Genomic DNA, 22,256 nt, shown 5'->3' on the forward strand with positions numbered 1-22,256 from the left:
TTTGTCATTTTACTGGAATGTTTAATATTTTACTGGAAACTTTTTTATGTTTCACAATGCATCTGAAGAAAGGTAAATCATAGCCATTTATTTATTTACTTATTTATTCTACAATTTGTGGTGGGAGGATTTCAGGTTTTATATATATATATATATATATATATATATATATATATATATGTGTGTGTGTGTGTGTGTGTGTGTGTGTGTAGATATACATATATAAGTATAAATATAGTTATATTATACATATCATTATACATTTAGAACCATTGCTCACTCTTGAATCTATTATCCCTTGTGCTCAAACTTGTCTGGTAGATTAACCACATCATAGTCATGTTTTAATTTTTCTTTTGCCTATTCTACCTAACTTGCTGTGGCATTTAGTACTCTATTATGGTTATCATCATCATTATTATTAATTAGCTTAGACCCTACCTCTGCTTTGTCTCTCACTCTGGATTCGGTTTAGCCTCACACGTTCTCTGCATCTTCTATCTAATTCCCAATTGCTGTGCTTCCCAGAACCATTTTTCTCTCTTCCTTTACATAATCTCCTTGGGTGATTACATCAGCCCATGATGCCTCCCAGCCACTGTAAGTTAACTTTCCTGAGTTCCACTATTCTAATTGATTGCTCACCATTCCCTGCTGACATCTTGTAGGCACCTCAAGTATGTCCAAGTCCAAATTCATTACTTTGCTCCCAGCTCCTCCTCATTCTGAAAACTTTATTCTCAGCAGCGTCATTGTCAAGTTAGACAGGAATAAGATTTGGCCTTTAATGTTGGAAGCTGTCTTAGAAAATAAAAGACCTTGACAACACCAGAATGTACCCTTTGATGCATCAGAATTATAAACAGAATAATGAGCTTGTGTATCTGTGTGTTTCCCACCCCCACCCCCATCAGCATTTTCAATGCTTGCCTTTCTTGAGCGTAGTTGAATTGCCTGGATCCATGTCAGATCATGAAAAAGACTTGTTTAAAATATAAAGGTAAAAACGGTAGCACCAAGTGCAATCACAAGCTGCATTCATCTCATACATTTTAGGTGGGATGCTGCATAAGCGGATGGCCAGAAGTTTACAATGGAAACATGAAATAACATTTGATCCTGGCGAAATGGCTGCAAACTGTTACAGGTAATAGAGGGAACACTATTGTCCTTTAAAGGGACTGGCTTGATACATGATCTGAGCCAACACCTCTGTAGTTTCAGCTACCCAGTTTGTTTGGGCCTTCCACTCCCACTTTTGACTCCTTTGGGTTTTTGTTCATGCTTTTTCATAACCTGTTGTAAACCAAAATTTTACTCACATTCAAAATTCAGGTCAAATGCTGCCACCCTTCTGAAGCTATTATCCTGAATTATAATTAATTACCCTTTTTGTACTACTAAAGCATTGTCTTTTCACTTAGGATTATTTTCTGTTATGGTAAAAATATATAACATAATTTGCTATTTTTAATGTTCTCCAGTGCACATTACAGTGTTAAGACAGTCACACAAGGAAAGATTCCTCATGTTTGACTTGCATGTCTGAACCTCTACATCTGCTAGACAGCAACTCTTCATTTTTTTTTCCTCTTGGGCCCTGACAGGCGCTATTCTACTAGCTGCTTTTATTAGTGTCATTGCCTTAGCTACCATACAAAGATGAAATTGAACAGTGTTTGTCATTGTGTGGTTGGCTTATATATTATTTCATTTCGAGGGAGGTCTCAAATTCCTTATGTGTGATGGGAAAGCATGATGGGCTTTCCTTTTCAAAAGGCTGGGTGCTTCGTGGAATTAAACATAGTAAAGCCATCCATCCCTCCCCCCTCCCCCCCAGTGGGATGTTCTATAACCTTCACAATTTAACCTCTGAGAGCTGTACTGTGGTACACATGGTGGGTAAATATCTCTTCCGGGCTATTTTCAAGGGTTTGGAACTATACTTAGAAAAGAAGTTGCTGAGTCAATCATAGGGTAGTTCTAATTTTTGGAGTGAATCTTTTTTGTTAGTTTTTAATAGTGGCTGAACCATCTATAATTCTACCAATAATACATGGTTTCTTATTTTCCCATATCTTTGCTAGAAACTATAACTTCCTAATTATTGATATGAGTATGACTTATCTATCAATATGCCAAAAATGTTAACTCTGACTTGCATTTTAGCTAGTTGTTTGTGTCTCTGGTTTTTATTTCTTTCTTTTGCTAAATAACTATAGTACAGGAACTGTCTAGTACCTAGTTTGTAGTAGGAGCTCTATAGTTCTTTGTTATGTGTGATGGCTATTCTCGGTTGTCAACTTCACTATATCTAGAATGAACTACAATTCTGAACTGGAGAGCATACCTGTGAGAGGTTTTCTGCTTGAAGTGAGTGAATTCACTTTTAGTCTGAACCTTTGAGGTAGGTAGCCTTTGATCCAGTTCTTGAAGCTGGAAGACACACCTTTAATCTGGGGCACATTTTCTGCTGGAAGCCTGGATAAGGAAGGAAGCTTTTGCTCTTTGCTGCTTGCCCTCACCTTGCTAGCACATTGGTTCCTTCACTGTCATTGGAGCCTACTTCTTTGGGATTCCAGTGTATACTGAAGACCAGCTGAGACATTGACTCTTGTGGAACTGAGCAACTTCTAGAATCTTGGACCTTCTAATCATATTCAGCCATTGAACTGAATATTAGCTGACCTGCAGCCTGTAAGTCAGTCCAATAAAAGCATTCCTTAGGCCCTGGGTTCAATTCCCACAACCACAGAAAGGTATTACAGACTATAACTTAATATGTCAATGTTTACCTAGTATGTTTACATAGAGCAAATATATCTATAAGAAACTATTTTATATGTGACAGACTGATCTTGATAACGAACAGCTCATGGCAGGTGAGGAAACTTGCTGAAGGCAGTTGGAGTTACTTGATTTATTGAGCACAACGGACTAGAAAGAGGACTTCTTCCCCTGTCTCTTTCAGTGATGTACTCTCAGGTTCTCTGCATTTTCTATTACAGCTTGCTAAAGCACGTCAATAAATCTCTGCATTTTACTTGTGGTGATATTTTATCTCTCTCTTGGACATTTGCTTTTAGTTGATCCTTTTGAGAATGTCTTAAAGGCTGTCTCCCTCATAAGATTGCCCATGATAGCCAAAGACCGTATGCACAGCAGAGAATGGGAAAAGGACAGGCGCATTAGCTCAGATCAAAAGTGCTCCTTCTGTTTTTCAGTCCTGTGTCACCTGATACTTGAATATGACTTCAGGCAGACTGAATAAACACAAAGCTCTCACAGGCAAGCAAAAGGCTACACTTGGTTAGGACTTAAATTGAACTAGGTCTAGAGGGTCAAGCCTAGAGAACAATTGTCAATACTAGTGGGAGAAATTCATAAAAATTTCTAAATGCATGAGGCTGACTTCTGTAGCAAAAAGAACAATCATATCTTTCTATACATATCTACCAATCTATCAATCTACCATGTATAATAGAGTATAGTATAGTATAATTTTTGATAGAAAAGATCCATATTTACTATTTCTTACAAACTCCTTCTCTTATTTTTTTTTTTTGATTTTTCGAGACAGGGTTTCTCCGTAGCTTTTGGTTCCTGTCCTGGAACTAGCTCTTGTAGACCAGGCTGGCCTCGAACTCCCAGAGATCCGCCTGCCTCTGCCTCCCGAGTGCTGGGATTAAAGGCGTGCGCCACCACCGCCCGGCTCCTTCTCTTATTTTGAAACAGCATTTCCCCCCAAATTCTCTTTCTATCCTATTTTGGAGTAAGAAACTACAGTAGGCATACCTGTTCAGTAATAGTTGCCTTAATATACCTGAGTTAGGCCCTGAGTACAAGGAGCTAATTATTCCGTTTATTTCATTAGAGTGGTTTAAGATAAGTCTACTTTCCTAGGGATGGGTCCTAGGCCAGGAGACTGACCTGTCTCCATTGAAAGATGAGTTCTGCTCCCAGGGCAGAGACTATAATCTCTTATCAGGAGGAGCTTTCATTTCTCTGAACAAGCCCTTATTACTACTCCAACACTTTGCCTTCCTAAAGATTCTAGAATCATTTAGGAACCAGATCAGAGATCTGAGTTTCCAAAGCACTTTTGGAATATTTAGCCTCAAGAAAAGATGGAGATGCTGAGAGTCTCAAGGACATCTCTGACTATTGGTCAAGAAAGAAATTGGTGGTTTTTAATATTTATTATTATTATTATTATTATTATTATTATTATTATTATTATTGGTGATGGGGTCTTTACCGTAAATTGCCCAGTGAATTTCTGCCTCCTGTTCTTATCATCCTATCTCTCTCTGGAGACATAACCCCTAACTGCCTGAATGGGTTTGTGGTGATCCCTGGCCTGACTTCTTCTGTCTGGATTTAGGGTATTGAGTGTGGCAATTTGGGGACATTCAATTTAGAGAGTGAGTCAATCCAAGACCCCGACTATAGCTGTAGGGATGAAAGGAAGAAGAACGACCATTTTAATAGAGTAAAGATTCAACATTTCTGAAAGTGATTATGACGGTAAACCTCAATATAAAGGTGACAACAGAGACTAATTTATTCTGGTAAAATGTTTACGATACCCTTGTGAACAAAAATTCCTGAAAAGAAGTTATGCCTGGTGTGAACAACAGCTCTTGGAAGGGGTTTGGGTGTCAGAGCCTGATGCACCGAGTACAATATCAGATTGGAATTCTGCAGTTTCACCTCAATGCCAAAACCCATGTTCTGCTACTTAAAGTGCTCACCTCCACAATAGCAGGGCCTCAACTATCCCTGCTTCCCCTTCAGATCCTATCTGTTTATTTGTAAGTACCTCTGAGGAGGGTCTCCTGAGATCTTGGGACAGTCATTAATTTTTGACTCTTTGCTGTCCGCTCCTTAGGAGGCGTGGAGGACAATCACCTCTCAGCAGACACTGGTGTCGATGCTGGCATGACCACCAAGATCCCTTCTGCTGTCCTTTTTTTGATCTACATTTTGTCCCATGGGTCACAAATAAGCCTCTCGGCCTAGATACTGCATCCCTGACCTTGTTTACAACCTCTGCTCTTGTGGTTGTTCGGAGTTTCTGCTGTCTGAATAAATCCCGCCTTCTTGCTTTTCCCAGCCAGCAACCTCTACCTCCCTGACAACCTCAGATTGACCGCTTCATCTGCTCGCTGCTCATAATAAGCTGTCTTCTATCGCGTTCTGTAGAGCAGGCTCATGATCTCAGCCCCACCGAGTCAGTCTTCTGCGCATAAAGCTGTGTTTTGATGTGAAAGGATCAGCTTTCTGCAGATGAGGGATAGATTCCTGGGGGGATGTGACCTAACAGTATTCCGCCCTCACTTACCTTGGTAACAGGTGGCCCAGTCAGCTGGGGTCTTTTTGAGGACACTCTCCCAGGCCTCCCTCTGACCATATGCACTCCAGTCCAGATGGCGACATGATTCCCCAGACTCCTGAATCAAATAACAGGAGACGGCAGGACTATGCTAATTTTGCCCAAGGTCTGATACAAGCATGGGATTTTATTTTTTATTATTTTACTTTCTAATTTTAGAGAAAGGCACAAACCTTATGTGAAAATCATGTTCATAATGTGGCTTTGAATTCTCTCACAGGAAGTCTAAATTTTTGTGATTAAATTAGAATTCATAAATGCCAAGTTGAGAGAGAAAATTAATTTGTCTTTTACTGTTGGAAAAAAAAAACAAAGATGACTTTGGGTCATCGGATGTATTAGGTTATCCACTTCTATCGGATTTCCCTTTGCATCTTGCTATATTTTTTTAAAGGGCCAAACATATCTGTCCTGCTAAGACATATTGGGCAGAGATTCACCTTGGTGAGACGAGGAGGCAAGTTACTTTTTTCAAAGGTTAAAGCCACTACTTTCCACTGTATTTTGAAACTAGCTGACGTTCCAATTAATTCTGGCTTATAAGGACAGTGCATATTTGCTGAAAGTTATCTCACCTTGTACATTGTGATGTCTGGTGCTCTTATACGAGCATGGATGAAATCCTCAGTGTGGCTTGGATGTTCATTGCCACTAAATTGTTGAAGAAATTCAGAAAAGAAAATGTACAAGACCATGACACAGGCATGGTGACGTCCTTTCTACTTACTTCCTCTTCTTCCCTCCCCTCCCTCTCTTCCTCCCTCCCCCTTTCTTCTTTTCTCCTCTCTTGAGACAGGGTTTAACTATGCAACCCTTGCTGTCCTGGAACTCACTGTATAGACCAGGCTGCCCTGAAATTCACAGAGCTCCATGTCCCAAATGCTTAGATTAAAGGCAGGTAACATCACGCCTAGCAACATGTCTGAATCTTTTAAAACAAAATAATATGAATTTTAAAAAGACATTTATAATGTGTACAAAGGGTGTTTTTTTCAATCAATTGAACAATTTTTAAATTATATAAAATTTTAACTAAAAATTTTAATATAAATTTAATAAAATCTGCAACAATATGGATTATAAATTTGGAGGGTGCATGTATCCTTAGTCTCTGATAAAGATTTTTGAAGCATTCTTCTTAGTAATACAGTTTCTGGTAGTTGTGACATAAAATGACCTAATTCTGCGGTGGTCCCCTTTGTTTGTCATGGGTATCAACTCTGCAAAGTGTGTTCTAATGTTTTTGTTTTTAACTCTAGAGATTAAGTAGAGTGGAAAGATAAGAAAGAGCAGGAAAGGGAGTGAGAGATAAAAAGAGAAATAATATTGTTCAAATAATATTCAGCATTTGTTTTAAAGAAAAATGTTTTTTTTTGTTTGTTTGTTTGTTTGAGACATGCTTTCACTATATAAATGTGTAGGTCTGGCCTCTAACTCAGAATCCTGATGCCTTCGCCTCCCACTGTGGTGTGGACCATCAGATTTAATTAGGATTTTTTTATTTTAGGGTGATTCTGGGAAATGAACCTATAGCCTTGTGCATTCAGGAAAATGTTTTGAAAGTGAGCTATGTACACAGGCCAAGGATAATATTTTTTTAAAGAGGAAAATCATGACCCTTCTATAAATGTAAAGCTAACACATGTCAAAGATTTCCTTTAACTTAACAGTAACAGGGGTGCCAGAATGGAATTCTACTTGCTGGAAGAGAGCTAAACTTTCAGAGATTTTTTTCACTGGTGGGGGAGGACTATTTTTGCTTGTATGCTCAGGTATCATTTGTACCACTGTGGGCAACAAACTTTTCCATTACTGAATGTCTTCTGTCTAGTGTAGAAAAAGACAAAGAAAGTTAGAAATCACTCTAATGGAGGCTTGGGGTCAACTTGCTTCCCTCTCCTCCCTCTTTTTTCTTTCCTTTTTTTGCCATTTTAAATTCACTCACATTTTTTTCTGACCCATATATGCACAATCTGTAAATCCTACTGTGATATGCATATTACATATATTACAAAATATCCCCCCCCCTTTTCATGTCTAGGACATAATGGTTTCAGTGAATACAATGGATGATGAAATCTTTTCTCTTTCCTAATTGAAGAGACAACTTTGTTTGGCAGCCCAAGATCAGCTTCTTCTATTTTCTTCCAATTTCTCCTTCACCTTCCAGCCTATTGTCCTTCCAAAAGTGTATCCTGTCCCTCTGTGTATTTATCACAGCAGTCTCTTGTCCTGACTTTTGCTGTAAGAAAAAAAAAAAAAGAAAGGCAGCAATCAGAAGCTTGTTGGTGTCATGCAACTCACCATCCCTTGAAGCCTGAAAATTCACTTCAGAACCAAATCTGAACTTGGTCTTCTCTCAGGAAACCGTTCATCACAAGTCCTGAGAATTTAGTATCAGTATAATCCACAGCTCATCTCCATAACCTGACTTTGGATGTCTGTCCTAAAGCATCAGCATCCTTAGGCATTTGCCTCCAGGTTTTTTCTTTGTCTTTTCAACTCCTTTCTCTATAAAACAAGGATCCCAGAATTGTATGAGGAGATGTTTTTGAGTTTATAATTATATTTACCCTGAATGCCTTGACTGACACATATTTCAGTAGTTCTTTTTTTATTTTATTTATTTATTTATTTATTTATTTATTTAGGATTTGCAACCGCCTCCCATTTCCCTCCCCCTCCCCCGATCAAGTCCCCCTCCCTCATCTGCTCAAAGAGCAATCAGGGTTCCCTGACCTGTGGGAAGCCCAAGGAACGCCCACCTCTATCCAGGTTTCTTAAGGTGAGCATCCAAACTGCCTAGGCTCCCACAAAGCCAGTATGTGCAGTAGGATCAAAAACCCACTGCGATTGTTCTTGAGTTCTCAGTATTCCTCATTGTCCGCTATGTTCAGCTAGTCCGGATTTATCCTATGCTTTTTCATACCTAGGCCAGCTGGCCTTGGTGAGTTCCCGATAGAACATCCCCATTGTCTCAGTGTGTGGGCGCACCCCTCGTGGTCCTGAGTTCCTTGCTCGTGCTCCGTCTCCTTCTGCTCCTGATTTGGACCTTGAGATTTCTGTCCAGTGCTCCCATGTGGGTCTGTGTCTCTGTCTCCTTTCATCGCCTGATGAAGGTTAATATTCATAAGGATGCCAATGTGTTTGTCTTTGGATTCACCTTCTTATTTAGCTTCTCTAGGAACATGAATTATAAGCTCAATGTCCTTTATTTGTGGCTAGAAACCAAATATGAGTGAGTACATCCCATGTTCCTCTTTTTGGGTCTGGCTTACCTCACTCAGGATAGTGTTTTCTATTTCCATCCATTTGTATGCAAAAGTCAAGAAGTCCTTGTTTTTTTCTGCTGAGTAGTACTCTAATATGTATATATTCCATACTTTCTTCATCCATTCTTCCGTTGAAGGGCATCTAGGTTGTTTCCAGGTTCTGGCTATTACAAACAATGCTGCCATGAACATAGTTGAGCATATACTTTTGTTGTATGATAGGGCCTCTCTTGGGTATATTCCCAAGAGTGGTATTGCTGGATCCAGGGGTAGGTTGATCCCGAATTTCCTGAGAAACCGAAACACTGCTTTCCAGAGTGGTTGCACAAGTTTGCATTCCCACCAGCAATGGGTGAGTGTACCCCTTTCTCCACAACCTCTCCAGCAAAGGCTATCATTGGTGTTTTTTATTTTAGCCATTCTGACAGGTGTAAGATGGTATCTTAAAGTTGTCTTGATTTGCATTTCCCTGATCGCTAAGGAAGTTGAGCATGACCTTAAGTGTCTTTTGGCCATTTGAAGTTCTTCTGTTGAGAATTCTCTGTTCAGCTCAATGCCCCATTTTATAATTGGGTTGATTAGCCTTTTAAGGTCTAGTTTCTTGATTTCTTTATATATTTTGGAGATCAGACCTTTGTCAGTTGCGGGGTTGGTGAAAATCTTCTCCCAGTAAGTGGGTTGCCTTTTTGTCTTAGAGACAGTGTCCTTTGCTTTACAGAAGCTTCTCAGCCTCAGGAGGTCAAAAGAATAATCAGATGGAATAGAAGAGTAAGGAGAAGAAGAGACCTAAGATAATTGAACTGTTGAAATTTGTGCTCCCTTATTATGTCCAGTGCAGAGTGGTTAGCCTTGAATCCATACAACCACAAACAACAAAAACAGGCTCAGCAAGTTATGTTTATATATAAACATATATGTACGTATAAACAAATACATAGATACATATATGTAATATATAATAATAATATTCGATAAAAAGAAGCTATCGACTCTTCTTGAGGAGGGGGCATGGGAAGGATTTGAGGTAGGGTAGCTGGAAGGGATTGTAGGGAGGAAAGGGAGTGGGGGAAGTGGTACAATTCTATTTCAATTGAAAATGTATTCAAAAAACCAAAACCCTGAAAAACAACTAGTCCCTAGAAATTGTCCTGAGGACATAACAAATGGAGAAATAAACACTTAAGAAGTGTGAAATGTGTGTGTTTGGGGGGGGGGAGGGAAGAGAGAGAGAGAGAGAGAGAGAGAGAGAGATGGAGCCAAGAACATGGACATTTCATCTAGATTCAGCAATACTTATTTTCAGTGCATAAGACAATCTATTGCTAAAATATTTAGAGTTTGTTGCTAAATATTAATTCTAACATGTGGAGAAAATTCCCATGAACTCTGAAAGATACAGATTACTACTTTTGAAGAAAACTACATATTTCTCTCAAACGTCACAATAATTTTTGTTGCAATTCCATAATAATAGATGTTGCTTTCAACCCATTTTATTTTTTTTAGAGATGCAACTGAGGTTCAAAGAGAGACAGAGACTTGCTCAAGGGTGCACTAGCAAGCTCCTCGGATGGTAATGCCCTTTGAGCTGAAGTCTCATTCACTTTACATTGCCTCTCTTAAACACCTATGTTGTTACACTTGCCTCGTTGATGTGCACTGTGTGTGGGTCCCATAAATTCTTAAAAGCCCAAAGTGAGTTGCTTGGCATTAGATCCACGCCACAATATATAATAGAGTTTGTTAAAATTTTGCAAGCCAACTGAAAAAAACAAACAAAAAAAATTGGCATGAACTATGTTCTTATGATATAACCTAAACTGCAAGGAATATCTAACTGGGAATTAGGATAAATATGCTTGGTGTAACTAATAGTATAAATTGCCTTTCCTTCTCCATGTTTATAGTATGCTAAAATTCTATATTCATGTTGTTCTCTGAGCCTTGAGGGAAGTTTTATATAGCTATCCATTTATAGCTAAGCATGTCATAGTCACTATTGTCTGCACCATCTTATTGCTAGGTTTACAGAACAGTGAGGAAGAGGGATCAGAAAGACTGCAGAGCCAGAGGTTGGGGAGTATTTCTGTGCAACAGTGTCTTCCGGATCTGACATGACCATTATACATACGAGCTCACAGTAGCTGTAGCTAATTAGACTCAGTGTGTTACAAGCAACAAAATAACAGGACATGGAGCTGGGAGGAGGATATGGTGGTAGGGTCTGGGAAAGGTTCAAAGAGTAGATAAAGGGTAGAGATGACCAATATATATTGTATACACATGCACATTTTTTTCTTTTTTTTTCTTTTTTTATTGAGAAAAGGAGAAAAAAAAAACAAGTTTCCACCTCCTCCCAGCCTCCGATCTCCCTCCCCCTCCTCCCCCCCTACGCCCCCTCCTCCCACCCCTCTCCCCCTCCCCCCACTCCTTTCCCCCTCCCTCTCCAGTCCAAAGAGCAGTCAGGGTTTTCTGCCCTGTGGTAAGACCTAGGACCTCCCACCTCTGTCCATATCTAGGAAGGTGAACATCCAAACTGGCTGGGCTCCCACAAAGCCATCACATTACGTAGGATCAAACCCCCGTGCCATTGTCCTTTGCGTCTCATCAGCCCTCATTGTTCGCCATGTTCAGAGAGTCCAGTTTTATCCCATGCTTTTTCAGTCACAGTCCAGCCGGTCTTGGTGAGCTCTCAATAGATCAGCTCCACTGTCTCAGTGGGTGGGCGCATCCCTCGTGGTCCCGACCTCTCTGCTCATGTTCTCCCTCCTTCTGCTCCTTACCGGGACCTTGGGAGCTCAGTCCAGTGCTCCAGTGTGGGTCCCTGTCTCCATCTCCATCCATCACCAGATGAAGGTTCCATGATGATATGCAAGATATTCGTCAGTATTGCTCAAGGATAGGGTCATTTCAGGTTCCCTATTCTCAACTGCCCAAGGAACCAACTGGGGACCTCAGCCTGGGCACCTGGGAGCCCCTCTAGGGTCAGGTCTCTTGCCAACCCTAAAGTGGTTCCCTTAACTAAGAATCGTGGCTCCGTGCTCCCCCGTCCAACCCCTCAACAGACAAAGGTCTGATCTCCAAAATATATAGAGAACTCAAGAAACTAGACTTTAAAATGCTAATTAACCCAATTAAAAAATGGGGCACTGATCTGAACAGAGAATTCTCAACAGAAGAAGTTCAAATGGCCAAAAGACACTTAAGGTCATGCTCAACTTCCTTAGCAATCAGGGAAATGCAAATCAAAACAACTTTGAGATATCATCTTACACCTGTGAGAATGGCTAAAGTCAAAAACACCAACGATAACCTTTGCTGGAGAGGTTGTGGAGGAAGGGGTACCCTCATCCATTGCTGGTGGGAATGCAATCTTGTGCAACCACTATGGAAGTCAGTGTTTCGGTTTCTTAGGAAATTCGGGATCAACCTACCCCTGGACCCAGCAATACCACTCTTGGGAATATACCCAAGAGATGCCCTATCATATGACAAAAGCATTTGTTCAACTATGTTCATAGCAGTATTATTTGTAATAGCCAGAACCTGGAAACAACCTAGATGCCCTTCAGTGGAAGAATGGATGAAGAAAGTATGGAATATATACACGCTAGAGTACTACGCTGCGGTAAAAAACAATGACTTCTCGAATTTTGCATGCAAATGGATGGAAATAGAAAACACTATCCTGAGTGAGGTATCCCAGACCCAAAAAGATGAACATGGGATGTACTCACTCATAATTGGTTTCTAACCATAAATAAGGGTCACGGAGTCTACAATAGGTGAATCTAAAGAAGCTAAGTAAGAAGGGGAACCCAAGGAAAAACATATAGTTATCCTCTTGGCTAAGGGAAGTAGACAAAATTGCCGTGGAGAAAATTGGGATCTTGGGGTGGGGTGGGTTGGGGGTAAGTGGAGATGGGGAGAGAAAAGTTAGAAGGGAAGGAGGTCGGGCCTTGGGAAGGCACATGCACATTTTTAAAGAATAGGTAAAGAAAAGCATATTAAAAATTCCAAATTCAAAGAATAACAACGAAAAAGAATGAGAGGAGTAACTGATCTTTAAATTATCAGTCCTTAGTGTCTATATCCAGGAATTTGTATTTTTAGATCAAGAACAAACAAACATCCTGAGAGTTTTGTTGGTAGAGGGTGCTGGAGACATAGTGAAGTGTTAATGCGCTTATGAATCTGGCGACGGTGTTTTGGAGGGGGCACACAGGCTTCCTCTCTTTATAGAACACTTCATTCTGAGCACTGAGACACAGCACTTTCTGGAATGTAAAGTAAAACCATTAGTTCTCTTTGACCCTCTTCCAGGATAATTTGCCTAGAAATTAATAGCTGTCAAGCAGACATATTCTGCCAGCGCTGAGGTAAACGGCTGCTCCGTGCTTTCTGCTTTCTCCTTGTCCTGGCTTTACACAGCCCATTTGCATCTCAAGATTAAGTTACTGGCTGGAGTGAGAAAAGGATTTTCATTTACAATACAATTATTGCTTTTTTTTTCCCTGAGGTCATGAATTCGGTTTTCTAGATGTTTTGAAGTGCTGTCTTCCTCAATTGCTTAGTAACAAGCAGAGCTAATGATACAGCTTCGGTGACTTCATAATAAAGTACTTTGGGCTTTACTCTTTAGCTGGGTCTTCAGACAGTACTTGACAATAAATTATCCCAAATCTATAATATAGAAAAACCTCCCCAAAGAAAACAAACAAATAAAATAAAACAAAAAATGACATAGTATTTGCCTAGTGCCAAACATGATTTCATTACATCTTACTTATTTATTTTTAAATAATTATTTGTATTTTATGTATATTGGTGTTCTGCTTGCATGTATGTATGATGAAGCAGGAGATGGAACTGTCTCCTGGAGTAGGAGACAGTTGTGTGAGGGGCTGTGTGGGTGCTGGGAATTGAACCTGTGTCCTCTGGAAAGCAGCTAGTGTTCTTAACCAGTGAGCAATCTCTCTAGACCTACATCTTAATTATTTTGAGGGACGGGATGTCTTAGCACACTTGTGGAGGTCAGAGGGCAATTCCTTCCTTCCACTGTGGGGCACCTAAGTTCTAATGCAGGCTGTCAAGCTCCACAGAAATCACTGGTACCCACTGAGTCATCTCAGAGGCCCCTGGACTTTTCCAAAGAACATTATCTGGGTCTTAAATTTCGTGACTGAGGTTTATATTTAACTGTATGATTTTCTCCTCTTCATCCTAGCCAAGACCAAAGAGAACACACACGCACACGCACACAGAGGGAGAGAGAGAGACAGAGAGAGAGAGAGACAGAGAGACACAGAGAGAGAGAATTTGCAATCTTTAGAGAAAAATGATGGTTTTTTTCCCCTGCTTTTTAATCCCACTCACACAATAACTGAGTACCTTTCCTGTGTGAGGTGTATGTCTAAAAACCACTTATGAGTGAGTAAAAAATGATATTTGTCTTTCTTGGTCTGGGTTACCTCACTCAATATGATGTTTTCTAGCTCCATCCATTTGCCCACAAATTTCAAGATGTCGTTATTTTTCTCTGCTGTGTAGTACTCTATTGTGTAAATGTACCACATCTTCTTTATCCATTCTTTAGTTGAGGGGCATTTAGATTGTTTCCAGGTTCTGACTATGACAAATAATGGTGCCATGAACACAGTTGAACACATGTCTTTGTGGTACAATTGAGCATCTTTGGGTATATACCCAAAAGTGGTATTGCTAGGTCTTGAGGAAGGTTGTCTCCTAATTTTCTGAGAAATCACCATACTGAAACCTAAAGCAGCTGTAGCACTTTGCACTTCCACCAGCAATGGAGGAGTGTTTCTTTGACCCCACAACCTCTCCAGCCTAAGTTGTCATCAGTGTTTTGACCTTGACCATTCTGACAGATGTATGATGGAATCTCAGAGTTGTTTTGATTTGCATTTCTCTGATGGCTAAGGATGCTGAACATTTCCTTAGGTGTCTTTCAGCCATTTTAGATTCCTCTGTTGAGAGTTCTCTGTTTAGGTCTATATTCCAGTTTTTAATTGGATTATTTGTTCTCTTGATGACCACTTTCTTGAGTTCTCTGATTATTTTGGAGATCAGACCTCTATCTGATGTGGGGTTGGTGAAGATCTTTCCCCTTTTGTAGAATTCTTAAAAGGTAATAGTATACTAAAAGTATTATTTAGGTGATAAATTATTGCATTTGAATATTATTATACAGACCATAAATAATTTTAGAAAATCTGCTAGTGTGATATATGTGTATATATTATATATTATTTTATATATGTATATCTATACATATACGCAAAGCTTCACATATACATACACACATGGAGCTTTAAAGATATGTTTTAAAAAATGAAGGCTCAGGAAGACATTCATATATACAGCATCTCCACCATTTTCTGCCAGGGAAATCAGACCTAGCAATGATCTATGATTGTTGTAGTTAGTTTCAGCTAGAACCATCATATATCAGTTCCTCTCTAACCCCACTGGTACAAAGTAGCTTTCTTTCTAGCCTTTGGTTGTCTAAATTAGTATCTATGTAGAACTTAGCTAGAGACTTTTCCTAACTAAAGGACGGCAGCATTTCCCACTGGCTTCTAACAAAGCCCAAAATCATTTACTCTATTTGGAAAAAGTCAATGGATGTCTGACCAGACACACAACTTCTTTACATTTGTCAATCTTTTATTTGGTCATCAATGTGTGAGATGTCAGCTAGATGGTCTCTGTAGGAGGAAGAAAACCTCCGTAATCTCTATGAAACCCAGAAATTGCTGCTCCCATCATTCCAACTTGAAAGGCTGAATTTTAGGCTAGAAGAACAGAACACATACATTTGAAGTAGTAAGATCTCTGCAGATTCAACAGAATACTAAGTGAGACAGAAATGCTTTCCGTGCACAACATAATGAATCAGAAACATGAGAAACATAAAATTTTTTTTAAAAGCATAAGCCTAAAATGTCAGATTGCCGAACAGCAGCAAGCCAACATTTTACTATGTTTGATGGAAAATGTTAAAGCAAAATATTGGGATTTTCTTGTCGAAACTCAAAGTTAGACACACTTGTTTCCCCCATGCATATTATTAAAATAAACTTTAAAATCAGTTTCAAATTTTAGTTCTTTTCTCTCCAACGAAGAATGTGTGTGTGAGTATGAACCACTAGATGCTCAGCGCATGTAGCAATGGGGGAAAATATGTAGCTACATCAGTATCTCTCAATTTTATTTTCACACATAGGTCATTTAAGTAGATTTATAATGTTATTACAAAGCCCCTCAAACGAGCAAACTAACGTGAATTATTGATGATCTAGGGACAGGAAAAACTGGGAGCCATTTTGTATAAGATCATGGTTTTATATCAATAAGATCTGAACAGCAAGCAATAAACATTTTTATCGCTGAGGCTTTGGGATCAGGGATAAATCTGGTTAAATGAGCTTGATTAAAATATTGCTTATGGCTATATACGATTGCTGGAGCTCAGCTACAGGAAATAGAAGGTTGGAATCATTATAACTGATACTCTTTTAGTACGGAATACATTGTGTCATGGTTTTTCCTCGGAATATAGATTTATTTAACTTTTACATTGTTATGATATTTTGGGGGGAAGGTCAGTTTTTAGGGTGAATACCCCCACCTCTTGTGTAAGTTTCTTGGCAACTGTTATAAAGAAATGTTATTAACTGGATGGATCAATAGAAATGTAACTGTCTATCGGCATTGCTGATAGACAATAGCAAGGCACAGGCATGGTTGGGCTCCTCTGAATGCTCTTAAGAGGAAATTGCATCTGACCCTCTCTTCTGCTTTCTGGCAGCTTTCTGGCAATCTTTGGTGTTCCTTGGCTTATGGCTGCATAACTCTCATCCTGCTTCTGTCCTCTCAAGACCCCTCACTTGTGCAAGCCAGCTTCACACTGCTGTAACCTAAACACCTCACAGCAGGGAGAGCTTATTTTGGCTTATTGCTTTGCAGGTTCCAGTCCATGGTAATCTAGCTCCTTTGGTTTTAGGTCCATGGCAAGGCAGAATGTGATGGCAGAAAGCCTTGGTGGAGGAAATCTGCTGAATACATGACAGGCAGGAAACAGGAAGCCAGAGCTAGAAGCCGGGGATAGGAGCTTACGTATAATGAGCAAGTCCCTTTGTACTTCCTACAAATGGGTTCTACCTCATTAGAGTCCATTTAGCTATGAGTTCATTGATGGAATAATTGCATATATGCACTTTTGAGGGGGGCTCCTTACATCCAAACCAAAACAAATTGCTTCTGTCCCTCAAGGGCTCATATCTATCCAGCCATGACAGTGCCAACATTGTTCAAAAGTCCAAGTTCAAAACCTCCTCTGAGACACAACCAGACCTGTAGCTGTGCCCTTTGAAAGGCAAGCTAGAGACTTTGAGTAGGCTAAGACACAGGATAAACACTTCAATTCTAAATAGAACAACCAAGGTCTTTAACAGAAGGCTAGGATCAAAACCCAGTAGAGCAAACATATGTCTTGTGTTTCTATGTCCAGTGGCTGGAGATGGGGTATGTTGTGAGATTTGTAGGGCTTGGGAAGTCCTTCCCTTGTTGCTATGCTAGCTGCATTCCACATGACTCCATTCCTGGGCTGACTCTGCTTGCTGGCTCTAGCTTTTCTGGACAAATATTTTTTGTTCTTGGTAGGCATTAACTTCCTGTATCTCCTCTGTAACTGCAGCTTCATTCTCCAGGTTCTTGCATTGCCTTGTCAGGACTTCCCACAAGGTCTCTGACTTATCACACACTTTCTCATCTCCCAGATGTGGACAATGCTACGTTCTGCCCAAGTCACTTAAATCATAGCTGTTTTACCTTTTGCATTTGTCTCTTGATGGCTGGCTAAACATTGGGAAGCCATATTACTAGGCATCCCTGGGCAAACAGGGTATCTTAGAGCTCTCTTCTCAAAGGGAAGCTTTTCAAATAAGTTAAGCTATTTACACCCCTGGACTTGCTGTGGGTGAGATCCAGCCAATTCCTGAGATGCCCTCCAGGAACTTTTCCTATTGATTTTGTGTGAAGTATCTGGTATTACGACAGCACCAAATATCTTCAACAACTCTGTTTTCCTTTGCCCTAATGTTAATCATAAGTTTATGCTCGCAAAAATGCAGGTTTGTCCTGCTTTTTTATTTGTGCTTCTCCCAATAAAACAGATGAAAAGCAGTTATTAATTTTGTACTGCAGCTCGGATGCTGGGCTGTCTTGAAATTTTTCCCACTGTATCAATTAGTTTGGTGCTTTGAAACTCAGCCTCACACAGTTTCGGGGCATGGACGAAGTCCCTGCAAAGGCAAGTTATTTGCTAGACTACAACACGAATTGCCTCGAGTTGGGTTCTCAAGAGAGTGCTCATTCCCATATGAAACTCCTGGAGCCTAGTGTTTAGTGTCCACTTTTCTATCAGCATTCTGTTCTCTGAGCTTGCACCTAAATGTCTATTAAGCTCTGTTTACTGGTCTCTAGGCTCTCTCTACCCTGTTTCTCTAGACTCTTTCCAAATTCCTCCCATACGCCACTTCCAAGGCTTCTGAATCACATGGTTGAGAGGAATAGCAAGTAGAATAACAGTCAAGTAGAATAACAGCAATGATTCTCTAGTCCTAGTAGTAACATCTGTATTCGTCAGGGTTCTATATGCATATATTCGGGAAGGGGAGTTATTAATTGGATTACAGTATCTGAGGCTATATCCTCACATAATAGATATCTGTAGGCCGAAGAGCCAGGTTAGTCTATAATTCCTCAATTGCTCAGACTAAAAAGATAGAAGCCTTAAAATAAGAGGGACCAATGACCCAAGGGGTCCAATAGGGAGTTGTAGGCTTAGATGTACTCAGGAGAGTTTCTGGTGTTGGTCCACAGAGTAAAGCCGAAGAAACTGGAGCCTGACATTGTTTCTGTTCTTGCTTTTTTGTTTTGTTTGTGCCAAGTTGCTAATGCCATTGCATCTTCGCAAGGAAAAGTTAAGAAAAATTAATCTCAAAAGAGATCATTTCTCTATTATTTAATTCTTCTGACCATTCAAAGACTTTCTCTGTCACCCATGAGGAACAAAGGTTGGACCTGAAACAGTCCATGCAACTAGATCGTGCAGGAGTGCTCCTATACTGTGGACCCCAAAGCTGAGCATGTGGCAGAAGTCATTGGTGACAATTACCAGAAGATATAAACTCACTCCAAGAGCAGTTGGATGTTAACGTGCTGAGGCCTTCACCCTTTGCTTTTGTCCATGAGGACTAAGAGTCTATTGGATAGTGTTTCTTATACTTAGGAATGATTTTTCCCACCTCAGTTGCTGTCCAATATTTTAATAATCTCTGGCAACACCCTCCAGGACATGTGGAAGTGTGCTTTATGAGTCTCATAATTATTTCCTTATCCAGCAAGTTGATAATTAGGTTTCACACTGGTCAAAAAAATCTCCCTCTTTATTTTCTTGAATGAATACCTGGTACACTTAAAATATAGATTTTGTTTTGAGATCTTTAGCATAATTATATATGCAATATAACTTTTCCAAGTAAGCTTATGTTCACAAACACTGAGACTGGGGCATATTGTCTTGTGGACCCAGTATTCAACCCAAAATACTGTTGCATGTCCTACTTGCATGAAATATTTCTCATAGGTAGCAAAGGAAGTCTTTGTATAGCCAGAAGAACTAAATATTAGAAAAATGACCTTTTCTTTTTGAGATGAATCCATCTTACTTTTTACCAGTTGAGATCAAATGGCATTAGAAAATGTAGCATTGTTTTTTTTTGTAGCATTGTTTTTATATGTTTTAATTTTTCTCAGGTTATTTTGGTAAAATCTGTACAAATGTAATGAGGTCTTCAATTTGATTTCCTTATCAATTGATTATATCTCCTATTTACTAGTGACTTAAACCCCAGCTGTAGCTCAAACATAACTACTGAAACCTATGGACATATCTGTATTACAATATTTTTATCAGTTTTTATTTTGCACCCATCATTGTTCCACTATAAATAAAATTGTAAATACCTTTGTTTTCTTGAAGCTCAGATATAGTGATTAATTTTTTTTCAACCTTACTACCAAGTGAAACAGAATCTTTTCCATAGCTACAAGGAGAATCATTTTTAGGGAAGGCTTTCTGTGGGCACAGCCTGAGTGACATGTCTTGTGCCCTAGAAAGGACCACCTTTCTAACGGTCGCATGGCCAGTTATGAGACCCATACAATATTACTAGACAGACCTATTGCTATGAAGGGGCACAGATAAACAAGCCAAACAAAAACAGAAACAAAACAAACAAGACAAGCTCTGCCAAGACCACCAACCGTAGATGATTTTATGTGGCTGAGCACTGATGGAGGTTGTCTCAGAGCTGTCTTTCCTTGCATTTCATGGATTTCAGTCTCAGGGTTTCCCTGTTAGACCATGGTCCTTTTTCCATCTTGATATTGAGCTCATTTGTTCATTGTGGGCCTGTTGAGATGCTTTGCCCGATGTTGAAAAGATAAATAGCACACAAGCTCTACCCACAAATATTTTATAAGTTTCAGGAACTAACAACTTTAAACATTTAATTTAAATAGGACATGATAGCTATGCTCATTGAAGTCTGAGAAAAAAGTGTTGTTGAGATGAAATAACTAATCAAGCCTGGAATAGGTTAAGATTCATAAACTCAAGAAGTGCTGAGTGACTCTTGCAGGCACCAGTAAAAGTGACATAGCAGTTTGAAGGGGCACTATAATTTTCCAGATTGCTTTAAGGTAGTTTGATCAATTTAAGATGTGTAATAGGGAGCATATTCCTTGAGGCAGGCAGAAGGCTGCAGTGTGGAAGCCTTACATACCATGGGTTATATTTTCCAGCAAGCCTTTCCCAAACTTCTGTAGTTTCTGGGTATTTCTTTCTCAGTTTTGAATGCTGTTATCAAGGTTTTCTTCTTAAAGGTTTTGCTTGAACATGTCATCTTCCTGTTGAAAATCAGACATAGATGTCCATAACACAAACTTATTGTTTGTGCTTATTGCTGTTATCCCTTGTGAATTCTACAAAAAAGGTCCTGAAGACAGAGTAGGATATGGGTGTGGTAGTTTGAATGTGTGCTCAAGCCATGACCAGTACCTTAATATACTTACTGTTCCCTTTGATCAAGGTATAACATTCTCAGCTCCTTCTTCAATACCATGTCTGTCTGAATGCCACCGTGTCCTGCCTTGAAGTTAATGGACTGAACCTCTGAACTGGAGGCCACCCCAACTAAATGTTTTCTTTTATAAGATTTGCTGTGGTTATGGTGTCTCTTCACATCAATAGAACCCTAACTAAGTCGACACGGAAAGTTCCTTTTCATTCTAATTTCTCTTGTTCTGTGCATAGTACATCATCCATGCTTTTTCTGCTTTCTGCACTGCAACTCAACTTCCTGACTTACAGTATTTCATTGATTGCAATTCTGCCCACACTTCAAACTCCCACTCTGAGGTTACCCCTAGCTCTCCTGAGCTTACTTATGAATTCTTCTCATGACATTTTGCTCAAACTCGTTTGATACTGTCTACTATGGACTCATATATATTAACTATAGTTAATTATTGCACGCCACACCCTAAGTTGTTCTGTCAGCTATATCATTGATATGCTGGTGGTGGTGCTGAGTACTGACTGAGGGGTGGTGCTGAGTGTTGGACACAGAGCCTTGTAAAGGCTGAGCAAGTATGCTATCACTGAGCTACACGCCACTCTGAGCTTCACACTAACTATCTGCACTGTGTTGTCTTTTAGTCTGACTTTCTCTCCAGTAAGAGTGCTATTGGATGCTCCTTACATACGAACACAACCAGGATAGCTTATTACAGCTTGCTAAATATATTAAAACTCTGCTTGAAATGAAAATGCTTATCTTTTTAATCTTTGATGTTTATGACAGTTGGGTTTTCATAAAAAAGTTTATTGGTCTTTGGTATAACATGAGAAAATTAGAAGTCACTGGTAGAGTTGAAATGTAGGTAACTTAGATACCAGCAGTAAAATTTTCTAAGTAAGAGGTTTATATATATATATATCTTATTGGTAGATTTTGTGGTTTGTAACTGGATGCTCGTTTAATCTACTCTGTTTCAAATTAGTTCTGACTGGCTTGCTTAGACAGAACAGGCAGCTATTCCTCACGATTCTGAAGGGTGGGAATCCAAAGTCAGGGTTTTGGCTTCTGGCTCACGGGGTCTCTTTGTTTGTCCTTCCTCAGCAGAATATTGAAATCAGTTCCTGAACTCTGTGTGAAAGCCTTTCCCAAGGGTCCCAATAACAAAGAGGGAACCCTGTTGGCCTAATCACTTCTTGAAGTTTTTAGCTTTGTTTTTTGGAAGTTATTTTTTTTTAATTTATTTATTTATTAAAGATTTCTGTCTCTTCCCCGCCACCGCCTCCCATTTCCCTCCCCCTCCCCCAATTAAGTCCCCCCCCCAGCCCGAAAAGCAATCAGGGTTCCCTGTCCTGTGGGAAGTCCAAGGAACCCCCACCTCCATCCAGGTCTAGTAAGTTGAGCATCCAAACTGCCTAG

The 22,256-nt window shown here is 39.7% G+C and overlaps 1 long non-coding RNA gene across 2 annotated transcripts in view; it reads right to left on the minus strand.

Moving 5' to 3' along the window:
- Positions 1-6,493: 6,493 nt before the first annotated feature.
- Positions 6,494-22,256, minus strand: part of LOC121457245 — an 80,311-nt gene continuing 64,548 nt past the window's right edge. For both annotated transcript variants that reach the window (XR_005975754.1, XR_005975743.1), the window contains one exon: positions 6,494-7,637. This is a non-coding gene — a long non-coding RNA (uncharacterized LOC121457245). The remainder of the gene's footprint in view (positions 7,638-22,256) is intronic.

Source organism: Microtus oregoni, unplaced genomic scaffold (genome assembly GCF_018167655.1).
Source record: "Microtus oregoni isolate MIOR12 unplaced genomic scaffold, Mior012 000001F_ref0000356, whole genome shotgun sequence".
Classification (NCBI taxonomy): domain Eukaryota; kingdom Metazoa; phylum Chordata; class Mammalia; order Rodentia; family Cricetidae; genus Microtus; species Microtus oregoni.